Below are 23,173 nucleotides of genomic sequence, written 5' to 3' on the forward strand. Positions count from 1 at the left end.
GATCTATATCTTGATATATATCAAAATAGAATAAAATCCAATGGAAAGGATGTGTGATGCAAAAAAAATTCATAAGTAGTTTTTCTAGGATATATACAAATTATACTTACATAATAAGATTTTCTAACACCTGAAGAACTTTAATGCATGAATTACATCTTAATTTTAAATGATTAAATACCTTTAATCATGCTAATGATGATATATATGTGATTTATCTTGTTTGTTTTTGAAGTGTGAGAGAGGCAGGGAAAGAATTTTCTTTTGCTTACCTACCTGAATAGTATCCTCGTGCTGCTTCACTTTACACAAAGTACATAATTTAAAAAGGATATTTTATTTCTTTAAAATTCTATAAAATAGTTATGAAGCAAAGTAATCTGAATTAAAATGATATTGCCCACATGTATATTCAGTCAGTCAGTTCAGTCAGTTATGTTGGACTCTTTGCGACCCCATAGACCACAGGACGCCAGGCCTCCCCATCCATCACCAACTCCCGGAGTTTACCCAAACTCATGTCCATTGAGTCGGTGATGCCATCCAACCATCTCATCCTCTGTCGTCCCCCTCTCCTCCCACCTTCAATCTTTTCCAGCTTCAGGGTCTTTTCAAATAAGTCAGTTCTTTGCATCAGGTGACCAAAGTATTGGAGTTTCAGCTTCAACATCAGTCCTTCCAATGAATATTCAGGACTGATCTCCTTTAGAATGGACTGGTTTGATCTCCTTGCAGTCCAAGGGACTCTCAAGAGTCTTGTCCAACATCACAGTTCAAAAGCATCAATTCTTTGGTGCTCAGCTTTCTTTATAGTCAAACTCTCACATCCACACATGACTACTGGAAAAACCAAACCTTTGACTAGATGGACATTTGTTGGCAAAGTAATGTCTCTGCTTTTTAATGTGCTGTCTAGGATGGTCATAACTTTCCTTCCAAGGAGCAAGCATCTTTTAATTTCATGGCTGCAGTCACCATCTGTAGTGATTTTGGAGCCCAAAAAAATGAAGTCTGATACTGTTTCCCCATCGATTTACCATGAAGTGATGGGACCAGACGCCATGATCTTAGTTTTCTGAATGTTGAGCTTTAAGCCAACTTTTTCACTCTCCTCTTTCACTTTCATCAAGAGGCTTTTTAGTTCCTCTTCCCTTTCTGCCATAAGGGTGGTGTCATCTGCATAGTTGAGGTTATTGATATTTCTCCAGGCTATCTTGATTCCAGCTTGTGCTTTATCCAGCCCAGCGTTTTTCATGATGTACTCTGCATATAAGTTAAATGAGTAGGGTGACAATATACAGCCTTGACGTACTCCTTTCCCAATTTGGAACCACTCTGTTGTTCCATGTCCAGTTCTAACTGTTGCTTCCTGACTTGCATACAAATTTCTCAAGAGGCAGGTCAGGTGGTCTGGTATTCCCATCTCTTTCAGAATTTTCCACAGTTTGTTGTGATCCACACAGTCAAAGGCTTTGGCGTAGTCAATACAGCAGAAATAGATGTTTTTCTGGAACTCTCTTGCCTTTTTGATGATCCAGTGAATGTTAGCAATTTGATCTCTGATTCCTCTGCCTTTTCTAAAACCAGCTTGAACATGTGGAAATTCATGGTTCACATACTGTTGAAGCCTTGCTGGGAGAATTTTGAGCATTACTTTACTAGCATGTGTGATGAGTGCAATTTTGTGGTAGTTTGAGCATTCTTTGACATTGCCTTTCTTTGGGATTGGAATGAAAACTGACCTTTTCCAGTCCTGTGGCCACTGATGAGTTTCCCAAATTTGCTGGCATATTGAGTGCAGCACTTTCACAGCATCATCTTTTAGGATTTGAAATAGCTCAAATGGAATTCCATCACCTCCACTAGCTTTGTTCGTAGTGATGTTTCCTAAGGCCCACTTGACTTCCCATTCCAGGATGTCTGGCTCTAGGTGATTGATAACACCATTATGGTTATCTGGGTCATAAAGATCTTTTTTGTACAGTTCTTCTGTGTGTTCTTGCCACCTCTTCTTAATATCTTCTGCTTCTGTTAGGTCCATACCATTTCTGTCCTTTATTGAGCCCATCTTTGCATGAAATGTTCCCTTGGTATCTCTAATTTTCTTGAAGAGATCTCTAGTCTTTCCCATTCTATTGTTTTTTTCTACTTCTTTGCACTGATCACTGAGGAGGTCTTTCTTAACTCTCCTTGCTATTCTTTGGAACTCTGCATTCAAATAGTTATATCTTTCCTTTCCTCCTTTGCCTTTTGCTTCTCTTCTTTTTCACAGCTATTTGTAAGGCCTCCCCAGACAGCCATTTTGCCTTATGTCTTAACCTCCAGAGAATTCATGAGTAAGGGGTGTCAGTGCTTTGAGTAAAGCATGATATAAGGTGAAGAGACTGTATATTACAATGATTATTTTTCTTGTTTTTATCTATAGAATATGTACTTGTATTATAAGCCCATTACTATTAAATGAACTTTTACAACTTGCATTTGAAACAATCATTACAAAATGGTAATTGATAAAATATTGCTAAAGATTTTTAGAGCACATTGTAGTTGTATTTCACAAACTTCTTGTGCTTAAGAAAATAAGGACAGAGGATAATTTTGGATATTGCATATTAATAATTTTCTTCTCAATTGCTGAACACTCAGTGGTACTTTTAATAACTCAATGGATCAGCTCTTTATAGACTCTAAATACACTGGAAAATAATAATACAGAGAGGATACGTTTGAAAAAATCAGATGCTCGGGAAGGTTTCTTAGAAACTCTTTACATTTTTCTAGATTTGTTAAACCTCTTTAAATACTATTGGGATTGATGGAAGAAACTTATCTGGTCTAATGTTATTTTATAGTCCTTGCCTCCTGTAATATCCTCATTTAGAGAGAAGCAGGTAAGACAAGTCATTTATCTATGCTCTTGTATCTAGTGATGGAATCAAGGAGAACTCTGACTTTATTAACCACCCACTATTTTTCTTATCTATCATGTTAATTGAAAGCTCTATAGAAAAACTGAGGGTCTTAAACTGGTTCAAATATCATCTTCTCAAAATTTAAACTTCTTTCAACCAAAGCTCTAATGAAAATTTATATAAATTTATATAAATAATGCCTACTCTCTACCTGCCAAAAATTTTGTCATATATTTAGGATGATGTTTATAGCAGAAAGAATTAGAGAATCTGAGTTTGAATCTAGACTTCATCAACTCCCCCTCTCATAGTGAGGAGTCCCAGGGAAGGTGATGACATTCAAGATGACACAGCTAAATTACTACTGGTAAACAATGATACATACACTCAGTGTACCTTCAGCAACAATTAGGCAATTATCTCTTTAAGTCTCTACTCTTATATCTGGATGATGAAAATATTTTTTCCAATCTACTTCCTGAGACTTTCTGAGAGCTAATTAGATTGCCACAGTGATGCATAATTATAAATTTTGATTATTACATTGTTATATAAAACCTTACACTATGTTTCTATAAAAAGAACAACTTCCTATTGTGTGAAAATTTGCCTTTACTGTTTTGGAAATCCAGTATTTCATTTATAACTGTCATTGCTGATGAAATCAAAGTTATTGATTGATATCTGTTTTAGACAATAATAGTCATCCAGCAAAAAATTCCCTTTTTCTTGAATTTACAATTTACCCTTAACCTTGATCAGCTTTCTCACACATAGTTCTGAGAGACTTATTATTAAAAAAGAAGAGAGTAGGAAAGAAAAAGGAACACTTACTGGGTTTAGCTTGTGTCAGAAGCTCTACTATTTACACAATTAAATTTCATTTGGTATCAAAAGAACTTCTCCTTTGTTGTAATGGTTTTGTAGATGATTAAAGCAAGAATTGAAAGCCTTATAAAGTTAGCCTAACTTAATAAGCAGCAGAGTTACCATTTGAACTCAGCTCTGCATGATTTACCCCTTTTCAAGTTTTCACTCTTAGGTAAACCCTTCACAACTGATGAAGGCAAAGCATGTTTCATTTTCCAGCCAGGAGTGATGGCGTGGCAGGAGGAGGTAAAGTAAAGAATATATCACTTATTAAAGTGATAAAGTAGTATTATATGCAATGTGCATATAATACTACTTTATCACTTTTTACCACGAACATTAGATTGCATCATGCCTATTTATCCCTCATATGATAAAATTAAAGCATGGTAGGAGAATTTAATTATTAAAGATGATCTTTAGATAGACAAAGTAGAACCAAAATTGAAATGAATGATAGCCTTAAGTGTGAAAGATCACCTAAAGAAAAAGAACTGTATTTATTCTACATTTTATTTGTAAATTAATTGACAATTAAGTTGATGCTTACAAGATGTGCTTCTTAGATTTCTATGCTTATAACATTATCTGGACTTATTCCCTTAAAATGTTTTGTCAAATTTTGGAAATTGATTCCTTTATTTATTCATTATTCTTTTTTAGTAGTTGCTAGTGAGTGTCTGTGGTCTACACTGTGCCAGGTGTTAAAATACAGATGTGACCACAGAACAGGCTCTGTAATCAAGTAGCTTTTATTTAGTAATTACAAATATTGCAATGTCTATTTTATAAAGAGAATAATAGTACTTTGACTTACCATAATGGAAGATAGTCATCTGATGCACCGTGGTCAGAATCACTTTGTCTTACTAAATGACTGAGAATTTTGTTGCTTTATTTAGGACATTGGGTAAGACGGGTTTCCCACAATCATTATTATTCATGATAAAGCAAAATTAAACTCTATTTCATGACTTGGGGTATTTTCTAGACCACCTGAGTAGGAGCCTTCTGTAATCATATTATAGCCTTGTACTGGCTTTGGGAACTGACTTTGTGTTCAAAACTCAGCTCCACTTTTGTTAGCAATGGGATTTAGGACAATTTAGTAGAGCCCGAAATTTTAAGTACTACATTGAAGTTAGCTCTTATACTTATTCAGCAGAAGTCGATAGAAACTTTAAGTTTTGATTGGATGCTTTCAGTGATATTAGTCTTTTGTGTTATTTGTTCTGAAAATTTTCTCATCTTTCATGATTCTGAAATAAATTGTATAGTTACAATAGAGAAAGGGAATTGCTTTAAAATCAGCAATGTGGTTTTAAAAATATGTGGAGTCTAAAAGTTAGTAAGATTTTAAAACAAATGGCTCGCTATCTGAGTGATTAATATTAAATCTAATCGGCGCTAACATTGAGATTTATTTACCTATTTGTCTGCACTGGGGCATTATTTTGGGTTGTGTTATTCATTTTGGTAATTAGGAACATTGGCAGTGGAGGGAGGAGCTGCATTCAGATCCTTTTTCTGCCACATACTTGCTGAAAGACCTCAGGAAGACAACTTAACTTCTTTGCTTCAATGTCCTCATGTGTTGCAATGGAAATAATAAATCCTACTTTATGGCTTTCATGTGAGAATTCCAGAATTAAATGTTTATTACAAAAGTTAGTACAACAATACCAGCAAATAGTACTTCTGTATTATATTGCTATTTAAGATATTTCCTTTGAAATAGGTGAGGGGAATTATTTTTTAAAAAACACAAGTCTGCAAGGAATAAAAAGGAAGGGAGGTATGAAGGAAAAGGATGAATGAAGCCTGGTTAGAAATCCTGAATGCAAGATGAAATTTGATTTTGATACAGTAGGAGTCTACCATGAGCCGTCTCCTAGAAGGCCTCATCCTCCCTAAAGCAAATGCTACTGAAATGAGACAAGGTCGATAGCACTGGTCCCTCTCAGAGAGGTCAAAAGTAAGACTTGAAGCACTTTGACAGTTTTCATGGTTCTTAAATTGAATCAGGATGCACCTTGACATGAAGGGTATCAAAAACGCTTTCTACCCTGCCATGAAATGCCTTCCTTTCAACTCACAAATGAGGTCATTTTCATCAGAGAAAATAAATCTAACCAAACTGTGGGCCAAGCAAGTTTCTAGAAATAAATTATACCAAACACATTACATACACCACTGTAAAGTTAAGGGCAGTTTATGCCACTACATGGCAAAAATAAAACACTCTTCTTTTAAAAACTTAAATAAAATTTTATATGTGAAAAATTGAAATCACAAAGCTCTTTCATCAATGAAATCTTAGATAACAAAATTTTTATCTTGCAGATTTTCCCCCATGATAAAGAATCATTTTCGGTTCTCCTCATGTTAGTACCTCAACCATTTTCTGTTAGCAAATTTCATATCTACCATTTTATTTTGCAAATATCATAAAAAATATCTATGATACTGACAAGGAATAGCAATAGCAACACCACTCTCCCATTTTATGTCAAATTCTCTTCTACCTGTAAAGGTAAGTATATCCCAGTATTAATAATAACAATTCATTTATCACCAAAATGTAGTTCATGTTATCTTGTTTGTCTCTTTCCCTTAAAATTTAATCTTTACATACTACAGACAATTTTATTTCATTCCTATTCTGGAATGTGAAAAATATGGTTCAGCATATGTTCCATTGTACATTTGAGCAATTTACATCTCCTGTTCTTGTATAATACAAATTGCTTAACCCTGCTATTGTTTTTATTTTCCACTTTCAAAAGTATCCTGGCAAAGCCTGTATTTATGAATTGGTACAAAATGTTTCAGACCGAGGAAATAAGGTCTCTAAACAAATGCCCAAAATGCATTGGTTTGTATTCTAGTATGCAAGATTTTTAAAACTTCTCTGGATTATGCCTATTCACATAACTCTAGAAAAGATAGGCCTGCTTACCTGTGTAATTATTAATATGTCCATTGTTTTCAATTACAGTAAGATTTGAACAACTGTCAATATATTTTTACAAAAGGAAGAGCCAAATTTGTTGTTGAGGCAGCTGAAAAAAATGGAGACAATACAGGCTGTCCCCCACCTCTTATGTTTTCTTTCTATTTCATGAGGTGGGTATTTACTCAGTAGTTGCGCAAACAAACCTATGAAAACCTACAGTCTCTGCTGAGCCACTGTATTCAAAGCATCAGGAGCGGGGTTGGGATGAATGAAGGGAGACAGCAGCAATTCTCCTGACACTCCATCGACCCTGTCCAAAATTTGAACAAGAAGTAAAGCCACTTTCCACATTGCCTTATCTCTTTCTAACCTTTGCCTTTTTCCTGATGTAATTCTGCTTCCCGTCCTACATTCTCCGGCTGCCTTTTCTGTAACATGGTTTCAGCTTCTGATTTCCTAACCCTGCTTTTCCCTTGGTCAGCATGCCTCATCGCAGCTGGTTTAGGGAAGCTTCTAAGAAGAAAAAAACTGGCTCAGAGTATTCACAGCAACCCTGTATTCTCTCTGCTCCCCACAAGCCCCTCACACACAATTGTTAACCCAAATAAGCAAATGACATAGGAGATTGTACACAGTGCAAAGTTCTGAAATGATGAGCTCAGGTGGTGTAGGTGGAAGTACTTGGGGACAGGAACCACAGGCCCTGTGCAGGGACATAAACGTTCAGTCCATCACAACCATCTGTACCACCTGTTCCATTAGACAACTCAGATCAAGCAAGTAATGCTAAAGTTTCATTTGTACCGTAACTCTATAATGATTACGTTTTCAAGAATAACCCCACTAGTAATGATGAAACAAATGCTATTTTCTTTCTGTGCTGGTATCAACAGTTATGGAAGTGGCAGAGGAGGCCGCACCTGCCGTGCCTGTGTCCTGGGACTGACAGCAATGGTTGTCACCCTTAACACTTACTTTCTCCTGAGCACTTTACAGGGCTTTCCTGGTGACTCAGAAGGTAAAGAATCTGCCTGCAATATGGGAGACCTAGGTTCGATTCCTGCACTGGGAAGATCCTCTGGAGGAGGGCATAGCAACCCACTCCAGTATTCTTGCCTGGAGAAGCCCCATGGACAGAAGAGCCTGGTGGGCTATAGTCCATGAGGTCACAAAGAGTCAGACACAACTGAACAACTAAGCAGAGCACAGAGCACTTACATGTAATTTCCCCTACTTCATAAATGGGCATACTGTGATTCTGAGAGGCAAGCTAACTTTCTTAATATAACATGTCTTTTAATTTTTGAGCCAGATACAGACCCGAGTCTATGTAGTGCTAAAATCCATACTCGTAAACAAATGTCAGACTTACTTGTACCAAAACGATGTTTGAAGAGTTTCTATCTGCACGAGAGCGTGACCTCACCGCACCTAGTAGGCTTACCATCTTTGTATCCCAGACTCAGACTGAGCAGTTGCTCAGAGCTAGTTTAACCAAACTTATTACTTTTTTCCCTCAGGTCTATCATAGCAGTGGCTTTATTGAAAACTCTCTTCCCTCTTATTTTTCCTCAAAGCTGGATTAATCCACATCTCCAAACACTCCATTACAATAAGCTTTTCTTTAAGAGTTGTATCTTTAGCCCTGTACAAATCCATCATTTATCTCGACCTTTTCAAAATTGTGATAAAATATATATAATATAAAAATTGGCTGTTTTAACCATTTTTAAATGTCCAGTTCAGTGGCATTATGTTCATTCACACTGATGTCCAGCCAGCTCCTCCAGAAATTTTTCATCTTTCCAAACTGAAACTCCGTATCCATTAAACAATAACTCCGCATTCCCTTTCTCCACAGCCCCTGGAAACCACCATTCTACCTTCTCTATCAATTTGACTACTGTAGATATCTCATAAAAGTGGAATCATGCAGTATTTGTATCTGACTTACTTCACTTAGTATAATGCCTTCAAAATCCATCCACGTTACAGAATGTGTCAGAGTTTTTATCCTTCTTAAGCCTGAATAATAAGCCGTTGTGTGTATATGCTATATATTGCTTATCTGTTTATCCTGTAACTTACTGAATAACGGTGTTGTCCAATGTGGAATGTTTTTGCTGTTTCCTAACAAGATGCAAATATAGAAATGCAATGAGTTTTTGACTTCTAGGACAGCTATCTTTTTATGTCATAAACTCTAAAATTAATCACAGAAAGCTAGCTGAGTAGGTAATCAGCAAAAGAAATAGGTTTAACATAATTAGGGTGTATGAGTCATGAATATGCCATGTTTTAACTGCTGTGACTAGAGTTAGCCAGTCATCTGATTGATGTTTTTATCCATGAACTTTTCTTTAGGAAATTTGAGAACCTAGGGGTATTTTTAAATTGCCATATCTCTGAAACTAAATAGAATGATAAGAAGAGGACTGTTGATTCAAAATAAAAATGCAAATTTATAGCCTTCAAATTTTTTAACACTACCATTTAACTACTCATCTATGTATTATGAAACACTGCTCAAGAATTACTGGATGAATCTTAATAAGAAATCATCTATTCATCCTTTCATGTTTTCCACAAATGTTTCTTATGTGCTTGTAATTTTACAGATAGAATTTACTGAATGCAAGACACACACACACATACACATGTTTATATCTGTGTATATCTTCTAGTAGACAAGCTATATCACCATTTTTACAGATGAGGAAGCTGAGGATCAGAGAGGTTAAGTGCTTTTCACAGCTGGTAAGTGACAGGAGTTGGAACTCTAGATGCAGGGCTGTAGCTCTCTGCCACTTCACACTACCGCCTCCCACATGCCTTGCATGGTGTTATATGCAGGGCAGGACACCATCTCCACCCTGGAGTCATTCACATTCTAGTGGAATGGGTGGACAGTCTAAAATTCGATAGCATAGTACAAACAGTACAAAGATAAGAAATACTTGGAATCCAGTTGGATATGGCTTAGCATAGCCTGAAAAAATTTACAGAGTAAAAAGGCATCCATCTTGACCTTACATGGCTGACTTCCACGCTGGTTTTCTACTTTGATTGCTAAAGAATTTACTCAAGCACATGGTATGGTTGGTGACGGTCGAGGCTGAATGAGATCATGAAGGTCAAGTTCAAGTGTTTGAAGTTTAGCCAATGGAAAACCGTTGTTTTCATGTTGTTCTTGTTATTATTTCTGCTTAGTGCATAGAAGCCTTAGTGATAGAGTAATAGTAGTTGTTAAGCTTCAGAAAAATAATTTTTGTTAGCTTGTTAATGTTTTCACATTGTAGAAATGAGCCAGGATTTAAGGGTATGACTTTGCCTTTTGTTCAGAACCATCTCTCAGGGGATCCTCAGTAGTATGATCCATAATAACATTACATTGCTATTTTCTGACCTGTCGGGTCAGAAACCCTACTTCCTGAGGTGTATGTTGCTTAAGTTACTGTACTGAGGAAATTTCCCAGTGCTGTCATGCTTTTGGTTAATACAGTTTTGTGTTTTGTTTGGGGAAGACAATGCTGATAGTGACCTATTGATTCAGACGTTTTCTGGCAGTAGCTGCCTACCAGGTTTGCCTTCATTGACTTTTCAATGTTCTGTTACAAATAAGATGCATGTACAATTTGATGTTGAAGGGCAGAGAAGATTCCCCACTGCGCATGAAGTTGGAGCAGTCCTGAACCAGAGTGGTGAGAGCTCATCATCATTCTGAAATCACCACTGGTCCGAGGCTGCTACCCTCACAGTTGTGCTTTCTGTCATTTTTTTCCTTCTCTATGTTTTATCCTTTCAGACATTCCAATGCATCTCTATTTTAAACTTCATTCTTAGAAATCCCCCATGCTGACTGAAACTTGAAATATAAAGTCATAGATATTTTCTTATTTTGGGGGCACCTAGAATCCACAGTAGATGGAAATACGTATACCTGTTTTATTAATAATTTTTAAAGAAAGGTTTTCTTTACGAGTCTTCTAAAATTGCAGATGCTTAGAAATCTGTTATAATCATAATAAAAAGTAATTATCACTTAATGAATGCCTGCTATTTGCCAGCTCTGTGCCTTGCAGTTTTCACATGTTATATGTAATTTTGACAACTCTATAAGGTAGGTATCATTACCCCATATTACAAATGAGGAAACTAAGACTCTGAGAAATTTTCACTTGCCCAAGATAATAATAATTACTTCTATCTCTCTAATCATGCTTGAATTTTAGCATCTAAAATGATAGTAATATTGTTTTACTTGTAGAGCACTTCACAGTTTGCACAGCAGTTTCACATAAGGTACCTCTTTCTACCCTTGCAGAACTGGAATCAATACTTTCTATTTCATCTTATTCTCTATAAGACCATCCTGAGGTTCTAGATTCAGAGGTGGGTTGCATATTTCCCTGTGCTGAAATATGAACCCTTGTTGAGTTAGCATCATTTGTCATAATGACTTCTTTTCTACCACTACTGGTTTATGTTTCTATTTCATCAGGGGTAAAGGCAATTGGAGGATTTGCCTGTTGATGTCCTTAAAGAATTTGGGGGATTATACTTAGCTAGGAAATAACTGCCTAAAGCAGAAGCATAATGTTTTGAGACCAAAATTGTATGCCCAAGAAGTCTGTGTAAAGCTTATAGACATAGCTGCTATTTTTTACTGTCTCCTACCGAAATCCCAGCCCACAGCATCCTGCCGTTTAGAAATATAAAGATATTCTAGTCTGTGCAGACTCTTCCCATATCTCCACATGTACCAAAGCATCCTGTTCATTCCTGTGCATGAACAAACATGGGGAGGAGCGGAGGAAATAGACGAACACAGAGAGAAAGGACACCTTACAGAATCCCACAAGGGTGGGTGACAGGAGAATCGATACCAAGTACAATTCTGTCTCATCACTAGCAGTTCCAGACTCAATGACAGCAGATTCTCTGACATTAAGTAAGGGATGGGAAGTACCAATTGGGTAATGGGAAGAACACACGAAAAGTTTAAAGATTAAATAGGAAAAAAAATATAAAACAAAGCCATATGTTGTTTCCCATCCCCCTTGGGATCACAAACCACCCTACTTATCATTTCAGAAAGTTCCCTATTCATTCAAACACCAGAGCTTTGGCTCAACAGTGTGACCCCACTTTTCCAGATTTAACTTCATCCGAGGCTGAGTTTCCACCTTTCATCCACATTCTCAGAGCATCTACCACAGCATGCACCAGATATGCCAGACAAGAGCAGAGTCAGCCATCAGCAGGGTGACCTCGCCATCGCCTCACCCCTGTCATTCCAGAGAGCAGTCCAGCACTTTGAACACGATGCCCAGCAAACAGCAGAGGATTCTACAGCACCAGACTCTCTGCTAATTCTGAGCTCTGTCCTCAAGGAATGGTAGAATAAAGGAAATTGAGAAGGTAGGGAAGGAGGGAAAGAGAGAAAGAAAGGGAAGAAAGAATGAGAGGGGAAGGGGTAGGAAAGAAAGCCAAGGATATAAATAACAATGTAGTAATTTAATCTAGCACATAGTAATACATACAAAACATTTTTTTTTGAGCAAAGACACTTATTTGAACAAATAAATATTCCGGAGTGCTTCAGAACTCACACAGAGGGAAATGAATTTTATGAGTCAGCTTGTAGATTTGTTTTCCCACTAATTTAGAAGTTTAGTGTTCTCATTACTAAAATATTTCCACTTTTATTAGAAGGCAAGGTCTTTGTTCACTCCTTAACAAATTTTAGAAACAGACTTCTTATATGTATTTATAATGCACCAAATAAGAAGACAAAAGGATTTTATCTCCCAATCTACGAATTACTGCATTAAAATATTCCTAAATAATGCAAAATCCACCCTATACATGTGTGAGGGTGAGTGTGTTTTCGTTTTTGGTATCTGTGAGACTGATTATGCGAATTGACACCAGTGCCCCTAATAGGAACTAACTATTCTGCAGGGAAACACCATTTACTATTCATTCTCCTGCTCAGGCACACTGAAGCTTTGACTTCTCAGCCCTGCCCTCATCGATCCTAAGAAACCTCTGGTTTTTCTATCATCTCTAGAAGGGTTGCATGCTCTCATTCTACTGTTCTTCATACTTTCCAACCGGACACTCACAAGTAAACTGTGAGTATCAGAAGATACATTGCTCTGCTTAATGATTGAGACTGGGTTCTAAATCTTGCAATACCTGCAAACAGACAATGTTTTAAATGAAAAGCTGATGTTTTATTTTTCTTCCTGTCTGCCTGCTACACAAAGATAAATATTCCAAAAGCAATAGTTAGCAGTCATGAAAAGCAAGATTAAACAGAGAAATAAATCTTGAGAAAAAGAAAATCAAGAGAGATTTTTGAAAATTTATAATAAGACCTTGAAATGTGTCATAATCATTTCCCAATTACTAAATCAGACCTAACCAACATGTGCCCCACTATTAAAATCTATAGGGCAGTCAAATGTTACACAAAGAGAAAGGAATATTTACTAGTCTTTATGCATTTATAGGAATAGAAGATACTGTGTGAACTGGTTTGAATTTTTCTTCCATTCATTATTATCTTATGGTTCAACTAGTAATGAGCAGAAAGTCAAAAAAGATGGGAAGAAAGAGGATACACAGGAAGAGGAAAATTGAGTGCTCTAGATGAAGGGTTGCAAAAATTACAAAAAAAAAACAAAGTCCTGAATTCACAAGATAGATATTTAACAAAAATGAGTTGGCTTATCAGTTGGAAGGAAAAGACCACATACATGCACAGTCATATGCACTCATGCATCACCCACACACACAATATCCTGACCACACTCAAGGGTATACACGTGTGCACAGACTCTGCCGCACATGTATCGTCCACAGGCGAAAAAGCCCAGATGACACTCTTGCTCGTATGCGCACACACACAGATGCGGCAAAGCTATGCTCCTACATCTCATAGAGGCTTCCCTTTATATACTGTTGTACAGTATCATTCCAGAAAAATCTTAAATTTATATCTTTATGCTTCAGATTAAGGATGTTGTATCTCTTGGTTCCCAAAACAAATTCAGTGACCATCCAGGGTGAGAGAGCCGAGTCCGTGTCCAGGAGTAACAAGCAATATTGCATTCCCTTGCATTAAATATTGCCAAAGAATGTTCAAACTACTGCATGAGTGCACATATTTCACATGCTAGCAAAGTAATGCTCCAAATTCTCCAAGTTAGGCTTCAACAGTATGTGAACTGAGAACATCCAGAGCAACCAGAGATCAAATTGGAAAAGGGGTACATCGAGGCTGTATATTGTCACCCTGCTTATTTAACTTCTATGCAGAGGACATCATGCGAAATGCTGGACTAAATGAAGCACAACTGGAATCAAGATTGCCAGGAGAAATATCAATAACCTCAGATATTCAGATGAACCACCCTTATGGCAGAAAATGAAGAGGAACTGAAGAGCCTCTTGATGAAGTTGAAAGAGGAGAGTGCAAAAGCTGGATTAAAACAACATTCAAAAATCAAAGATCGTGGCATCCAGTCCAATCACCTCAAGGCAAATAGATAGGGAAACAGTAAGAGATTTTATTTGCTTGGGCTCCAAAATCACTGTAGATGGTGATTACAGCCATGAAATTACAAGATGCTTGCTACTTGGAAGAAAAGCTATAAAAAACCTAGACAGCATATTAAAAAGCAGAGACATTACTTTGCCAACAAAGGTCCATCTAGTTAAAGCTGTGGTTTTTCCAGTAGTCATGTATGGATGTGAGAGCTGGATCATAAAGAAGGCTGAGCACTGAAGAATTGATGCTTTTGAACTGTGGTGTTGGAGTCCCTTGGACTGCAAGGAAATCAAACCAGTCCATCCTAAAGGACATGAACCCTGAATATTCATTGGAAGAACTGATGCTGAAGCTGAAACTCCAATACTTTGGCCACTTGATGCAAAGAACTGACTCATTGGAAAAGACCCTGATGCTGGGAATGATTGAAGGCAGGCAGAGAAGGGGCCAACAGAGGATGAGATGGTTGGACGGCATCACCAACTCAATGGACATGAGTTTGAGCAAGCTCTGGGAGATGGTGAAGGACAGGGAAGCCTGGCATGTTGCAGTCCATGGGATGGCAAAGAGTTGGACACAACTGACCCACTGTACAACAAAATACCTTAATGCTGAATTCATACAATGGAAATAATAACACTGGCCTAATGAGGAATAAAATGAAATAATGTTTTACACACAATGCTTGGAGCACAAACAAAAAAAAAAGCACTGAAGAAGGGCAAGGCATAATTTTACCTCTTTGTTACAAATGATTTTCAGCTGCTCTTGGTTTGGTTGCTTTCCCTCATATAATCTACTAGCTTAGATCTTAAATAAAGCAATTTTATTTTCCAATCTGATGACCTTTTCGTTTTCTAAGAAATACTAAGGACCACATAGTCCACCTTAATCTGTTTCTGAAATCTGAATAAAACCTTAAACCTTTCCAAGACAGATCAGAAATACATACTACATAAATGTTACTTATATATTTCTTCAAGGCAGCTAGTTGACTGTAACTTTAGATCATATATCCATACACCAGAGAAACCTTTCTGCTAGGACAAGTTAGTTAAGTTCTGAGATTCACCCCGGTTTATAAAAACATGTTAAATGAAAGCATTTTTAAAAAGTCTTTGAAATATTAAGAGAATGTTATAGATGTTGGTTAAAGATAGTTGTATGTTATTAAAATAATATACCTCATACCATCCATTCGTTCAGATGTCCTTCCTACAAAAATAGAGTTTTTATGTGTATTGAATTCTTATAGTTGACTTAAATTCAGCTTCCTGTATTAAGCAAAGAAATAGAGTCATGGAACCACGGAATTAGAATTTGGAGATGTGCTCTTCAATGCCATTTAAATATTAAAAGAAGTATTTGGAAACTATACTGATACACAGGCATTTTTAAGAGTCAATTTTAAGTTATTTTTATTTTAACCTTTAAGCTTCTTGACTTGGAATCCCTTAGAGAAAAGTTTCTTATAAATCTAAGATTGTACGAAAACCATGTTTTTCCAAGCAGCTTTAACTGAACTTTGAAGCAAATAACTAGCAAGATATGAACACCAGCAAGGCCACAGATGATGCTATCTAGCAGTTAGTTTGTAAGGAGATCTTGCAATATAGACTTTTGGGGTCTCCAGGGAAAACATCAAATGCCAACTACATTTTCTTCTCAGTGGTGTAAAAAGGCAGAGGGAAGCAGTCAGGAGTTGGGCATTAGATCCTGGACTGTAAAGCTTCACTTAAACTTCCCCAGTTCTTCATGAGAGTTCTTCATACGTCCCCGTCTAGATCAAACCACCCCAAGCTACAAACAGAGACTCTGAGAAGATATTTGTACAAACTGATGTAGCATATGCGATATACCTGCATATTTCAGGATGAAGAGTTGTCATTTGGCATCATTGCCTCTGCATTTTTATCTCCTCACTGCACACCCATGGGGCAAGGCTGAAGGAGGAAGACAGGAGTTCACATCATGCTTAGAGTCCCTGGCACATTTTGGGTTTCTTTCTTATTAACTTGGATTGTAGTTGCAAAAATTCAGGCCAGAAATGACCTTTGATTATTTTATGAAACCCAAACACACTTGTCAAACCCAACCATGCAGAACAGCACAAATTAAGTCAACTTTCACTCTGGTTTTGTGCCAAATGGAATGAAGCCTCGGGTGGGCTGGACAGCTCTATTTTCTGCTTTCAATTTCAGAGAGTCCAATTAGTAAATCAAACTTTTAAAGCTGTCTAAAATAATTAATTAGGTCATAATTACTCAGAAGCATATTTTATAGTGTAGTCTAATCTACTATCTGGTCTAAATACTTGAAAGGGGTATCAATTTCATTATTAAAGAATTAATTATAATTGGGCATAATCCTTTGGTGATGGAGGTTGAAAAAAAAAGTACTCTAGGGATAAATAGCTAACATATGTGAGGTAGATAAATTCTTCCACAGTTCGAGTGCTAGTTGTGCTCTGGAATGATTTTCTTGTCTTAATATTATCCCTTTTTGCAAATCTCATAAACATCGTCCAACAAACAAATGCCTTGTAAGCAAAAGAAGCCCTCTCTCTGAATGTGTTCACTGCATATGGACAAATTATTTTCCTTTTACTCTATTCTAAGTATTTCTAATCATCTGTACGTTGGTACAGTAACGACCAGGAGAATGCACATGTTGTATGAACTTCTATAGTGAGGAGTTTTACCCACATTTTCCCATTAGGCCTAGTAATATGATACTATAAGTGATATGTCAGTTTTACAGACTGAGAAGGAGAGATCCAGGAAGACTGAATGATTTTCAAAGCTAATAAGAACGAGATCCAAGATCGGGGAACTGAATTCAAGCCTTTGTAATTCCAAATCTTTCACCCCGCCTCCCCCTTTTGTCATTATTTGTGTTTGTTACATTGGGAATCCTAGGTCAAGTTTTCCTAGTTCTTGAGACCTTTTTTAAAATTCTGTCCTTTCATTTCAATGATAATTTAAAAATATATATATTTCACCACTTGTGAATATAAAACTGCCACTTGGCACTGATCAAACAAGAAAAACATTTTAATAGAATAATTTCAATTGTTAAGTCTGATTTTTAGTTGTTTGATTTTTCAAACAGGGTATTCAAGCCACCTGAGGGATCCTCAAAGATTCCCCTCCCTTTAAGACAGCAGCACATGACTTGTGCTTATAAAAGTGTGCCCTGCACTAGCACACAATATGTTGTATGGACTCCCGAGTATTTTAAATTAATTCTTCAAATTCCAGATTGCAGTTGTTTATTTTCACAGGCACTAATGATCTTCAAGACCTGTATGTAACCAGATGTAAAAAATACAGCTAGTCACAAACTCTTACGTTTGAATTGTATCATTGTTCATTATGGAAAATTTTATTTGACCAACCATTGGGAGCCAACATAAGCATCGGAAGCAAGAGCAATTACTTGCTCAAATGATTCTTAGCAAAGATAGTTTTTATTCTTTTATGCATTTAATATTCTTAGTACTTAATTTTAGCCAGACCTCTGAGTTCTCTTATATATTATTTGTTCCTGGTTTACATATGTTTTAGTGAGTTCCATAAAGCCTGGTGTCATGTCTTTGTCCCTTTCAGATGCCAGTACAGTATGTTTTTATTTGAAAAATAGCTTTTTTCAACTAACATTTTAATGCCACATTCACAAGAAATCAAGCAGAAATGCTAAATACAATTTGGCTTGTCTGAGAGATTGGGTTTTTTAAAGAGCTTTCCATCAGAAAAGCTATATGAAAGAGATACTGTATGAAAGGTGGAAAATATAGATAATTACCTCACATCCTAATATTTATACAAGATAGTATGACTTCTTACCAATTACAAATAGAAAAAAAAATCATTTTAAAGACAATATTATGTCATCCTCTAAAGACTAATTCTCAAATTTATTAATATTCAACAATAGAAATCCTTTCTGCAAATTAACCTAAAATTTCTCATTTGGAGTGACAGCTCTTCTTGCTGGAATCTTGTTCCTAAATGTTGCTATCTTTAATATAAAGTCTCTTAAGTTATGTGAAGATGAATTTTCCCCAATCTTCTCTTGCATGGCAATGAGCAATGTGAGACTAAGAACACATGTGCCTGTGTTCTTAACTGTGAACACAGACACTAATACACCTGGTAAGAGTTTCACAAATGGTTAAACCACAGCAAGCGCAGAGATCTTAGATTCATAAGCAGACAAAGCAATCAAGAACATCTTTTACATACTGTTTTTTTTTAGGTTTTGCAAAATATACTATGTACATAAGTAAAGCCATGATACTGACTTAATTTCTTGTTTAAAATGTGTTTGAAAAATTAAGAAAAGTTTCCACATTTTTCTTCTTTATTTTTGTTACTTAATTTTTTTAATTCCTATTTTTATTCTTTGCACATTCCTATTTTTCCAAAATTGTGTTTGTATTTGACTGTTAAGACTTTTTTTTCTTTTTTGTTATTTTATTTATGGATATTATAACATTAGCTTCAGTAACAATTAAAAATTAACATGAAACTATAAAAAGGAATCTTAAGTTTCCTGCTATATAGAATGATGGCTACTAAAGACCATTTGTCCATGACATGCCATTGACAGAAGAATATATAAGTGTGTCTGGTAATGAATACGTGATAAATACAACCTGTGGATATACTCAGATGTTAAAATTATTTTCTGGAACTCAGCCCTCTTGGCAAACATAAGTATTGTGTAATTCTTCATATTTCAATTGGGGAAAAAATTGCCTAGGTGAAAGGATAATTTTTACTTTTATACTTTCCAAAAATGCATGTGCTGCTATGACAAGCAAAATGGAAAACTCAGAAAGAACTGAATTAAATATCACCTTGTCCAACAGACTGAATGCATGATAAATAAGAAAAATAAATACCAAGTAGAAGTTCAAACATAACCTTGAACATACAGCTTTGAAGAGTGTTAAGAATTTTCAAAATGCCTTCTATTTTCATCCTCTCAAATTTTTCAAAAGATGCTTAAGGTGTCATAGATAAAAATAATGCTTCCATTTTAACTATAGCCTATCTTTTGAAAGCTGCTTCTCACCAGTTCCCACTATGTTATCTAATGGGCCTGCCAACCTACAGAATGAATAACATCCAGACTGACCCGGACAGAGTCAGTAACCTAAGTACACATCAGTGCAAGAATAACAATCTGTCTAGTCATAGGGTTTTTGTCTTCAAATATTTTATAGACCTCAAAAAATTCTAACCATGCCCAAGAGGTAATTTGCTCTTATTGACAATCTATGATAAAGAAACTCTTGGCTAGCTAATTTTCCCAAGGCCAACAAAAGTCACATTAAGGTTTTCAGCTTTAATTTTTAAAATCCAATTGATTATTTGGATTGCACTTTTTTTTCTAACTTTTTTAAAAAATTCATTTTAGGAATTTGTCATCCTTTGTTACTGCAAACCTATACTTGTACTTGAGATTACACTTCTATTTTAAGTCCTATTTTCCCCACTAACAGCTTAAGTTTTGCTCTTTCTTTCTATCCCAAGCTTGATTTTCTTCCAGAAAATTTAACTGAAGAATTATATTTAAAAAAACTATTTGGTCATATTTCAGTTAATCAAAACTTGACATAGATAACAGTTGCAAGTGATAGAAAATTCTTCAAGCTCCATGAATATAAGATTACTCAGACTTTCATCCCTCTCAGAGCAGTCTGAATACAGAGAGAGTTTTGCCTCTCAAAGGTGAGGCGTTATGGACAAGACAAGTGACTTGAAATTCCAATCCATTTATCCTAACTAGAGAAACAATGAAAAAATAGAGGGAATTCAATCTTTGTTCAGTTTGGGGTTAGTGTTTGAAAGCAGCACACTCTTTAGTACATTATTGGGCTAAAGTGTAGAGAAACCTTTGTAAATCAACATTGCTTATTTAAAAAATAATCTGTTAATTCACAACATTTTATTTATAATCTTTTATGCCAGACACTATTAGGAGCACTGGAGTTATGGTAATAAGTGACGTGAACCTGGCCCTGGAAAAGATGGAAAGGAAAAATAATAATAATAATAATTTGCATTAAGAGAGTACAAGGGAAAAAGTAATTACTTTTGTGGGCAGTAAATATTTTAGATTAGAAAACTGGATTCCATAAGAGAAACGTTTATTAAATGTCTACCGTATTTCTCTCCTAGGTCTGCCTTAAATTATCAGAACTTTGGATGGCTTAAAAAACAGAAATTTATTTTCTCATAGTTCTGGGGGCTAGATATCTACAAGAGTGAACTGATAACAGCGTCCTTCTGTATAGCACAGAGAACTACACTCAGTATCCTGAGATAAACCATAATGGAAAAGAATGTACAGATAGATAAATATAAATATATATGTAACTGAGTCACTTTGCTGTACAGAAGGAATTAACACAATACTATAAATCAACTATACTTCAATTTAAAAACAAAATAGTTGGCTAGGCCCTGCTCCCCCAGAACTTCCCAGGGAAAGAGCCCATCTTGCCTCCTCCAGCTTCTGGTAGCCCTAGGCGTCCCTTGCTTTGCAGAAGCATAATTCCAGCCTCTGCCTGTGTCTCTCCATGGCTGTCTTCGCACTGTGTCTCTGTCTCTTTCTTCTTCTACTAAGGACACCAACCATATCGGACTTAGGGCTCTCCCTACTGCAGTATCCTGGAGAAGAGAATGGCTACCCACTCCAGTAATCTGGCCTGGAGAATTCCATGGACTACATAGTCCATGGGGTCGCAAAGAGTCAGACATGATTGAGAGACTTGCACTTTACTGCAATATGATCTCATCTTAACGACATCTGCAAAGTCCTCACCCCCAGATAAGATCACATTTACTAGTACTAGGACCTCAATATATCTTTTGAAAACACAACCCTAGGTACTCACTAAAACACTAATTATTGTTCTCCTTGCTTTAAAAGATAATAATAGTTTAATTAAAAATTCAGACAATAAAATAATTCCTCAGTTTTTTGCAGTTTACAGGTCTATCAGATCAGATCAGTCACTCAGTCATGTCTGACTCTTTGCGACCCCACGAATCGCAGCACGTCAGGCCTCCCTATCCATCACCAACTCCCGGAGTTCACTCAGACTCACGTCCATCGAGTCAGTGATGCCATCCAGCCATCTCATCCTCTGTCGTCCCCTTGTCCTCCTGCCCCCAATCCCTCCCAGCATCAGAGTCTTCTCCAATGAGTCAACTCTTCGCATGAGGTGGCCAAAGTACTGGAGTTTCAGCTTTAGCATCATTCCTTCCAAAGACATCCCAGGGCTGATCTCCTTCAGAATGGACTGGTTGGATCTCCTTGCAGTCCAAGGGACTCTCAAGAGTCTTCTCCAACACCACACTTCAAAAGCATCAATTCTTCGGTGCTCAGCCTTCTTCACAGTCCAACTCTCACATCCATACAGGTCTATAGATGAGCTTATATATTTATAGTTATCAGTTTTTTATTCCTATCTGTAGCAATTATTATTCTGTCTTTAAAGATGAAGAGGATTCTCTGAACAAGGAAAAAGATAAACTAGGTTTAATTAGCAATTAAAGATGGGGCTGAAAAAGAACAATGGCTCTAATAGAGACTAATTATGGCCGTTATGGGACCAGTATCACTGGTGATTTGTTGAAATAGGTAAACTAAGGAAATGAGATGATGAAATCTTGCCTACAGCTGAGGAAGGGTACAAAATGACCTCCCAGAGTAACTTCAATGACAATCATTGGAATGCAACAAAATCTGAAAACACATAAGCAGAAATGTTTACATAAGACGGACAAATTTTATTTGTAAAAGGTACTTATGTGTATAATGCATGCCCAACCTGAAAATACACTATTTTGTAATATTTGAGTTTCCTACAGTCTCTAGAATTCACAAATGGTACATTAAAATATTTGCAACTTTTTGTGTACTATAGTTGCATATTACAAACTTACTGTGCTGAGCAGATTCCAGACTGTATACTGGACCCTACAGAGAAGCAAGACATCTACCAGGAGCACAGTATTGCTGTATGATTTATTTATATAAATAAGGGACCTACGATATTTCACCAGGATAAGAACGGCAGGATCAAATGAATATTTCAGGAAAATAGAATGGTTAATTTATTATCTGGTAATATGTTTTGAGAGCCTGGCACTGTTCGAGGCACTGGGAATGTGGCAGTAAACAGTGTTCCAAGCTTCTGTCTTCAAGTAGTTTAAATTCTGGGGTGGGGTGGCGGGAGGAGGGCAGAAAGGTGTCATCAGAAAATATACAGCATGCCCTGTTAAATTTGGATTTCAGATAAACAATACATTTAGTATGTGCAGTGCAATATTTGGGACACAAATAATTATATTGATACAGTGAATGAGTTTTCAGTTTAAGTAGTGACAAGTAATAATATTGTAGTACAAGAATGTCTGATACAATATTTAGGACACACTCAAACTAAAAAGTATTTTGTTTTTAGTTTGAATTTCACCTGAAATTCAAATTTAGCTGGGTGCCTTGTATTTTTATTTGCTAAATCTGACAGTCCTAAGGTAGGGGGACAGAAAATAAAACATGCAAAATTAGCATGGCATAGGTGGTAAATACTAGGATGAAAAAGACAGTAATGATAGGAGAATTGGAAATGATGCCAAAATACAGGCTTACCGATGCACTGATCAGGCAGAAAGACCCAACAAGGAGGAGACCTTTGAGCAGATTACTTGAAGGAGGTGAGGGTGTGACCTTCACTGCCTGAAGGAAGAGCTTTCCTGCTAAGGAGACTGTAAGTATAAATCCCTGAGGCTGGAATATTGTAGGGTTTTCAGGGAACTAAGAGTCAGGGTGGTGGAACAGGGGGAGCAATGAGATGGT

At 36.4% G+C, this 23,173-nt stretch overlaps 1 protein-coding gene across 9 annotated transcripts in view; it reads left to right on the top strand.

The window, feature by feature from the left end:
• SYT1 (synaptotagmin 1) overlaps positions 1 to 23,173 on the top strand; it is a 608,923-nt gene that overhangs the window by 205,092 nt on the left and 380,658 nt on the right.

Source organism: Bos taurus, chromosome 5, assembly GCF_002263795.3.
Source record: "Bos taurus isolate L1 Dominette 01449 registration number 42190680 breed Hereford chromosome 5, ARS-UCD2.0, whole genome shotgun sequence".
NCBI classification, from domain to species: Eukaryota; Metazoa; Chordata; class Mammalia; order Artiodactyla; family Bovidae; genus Bos; species Bos taurus.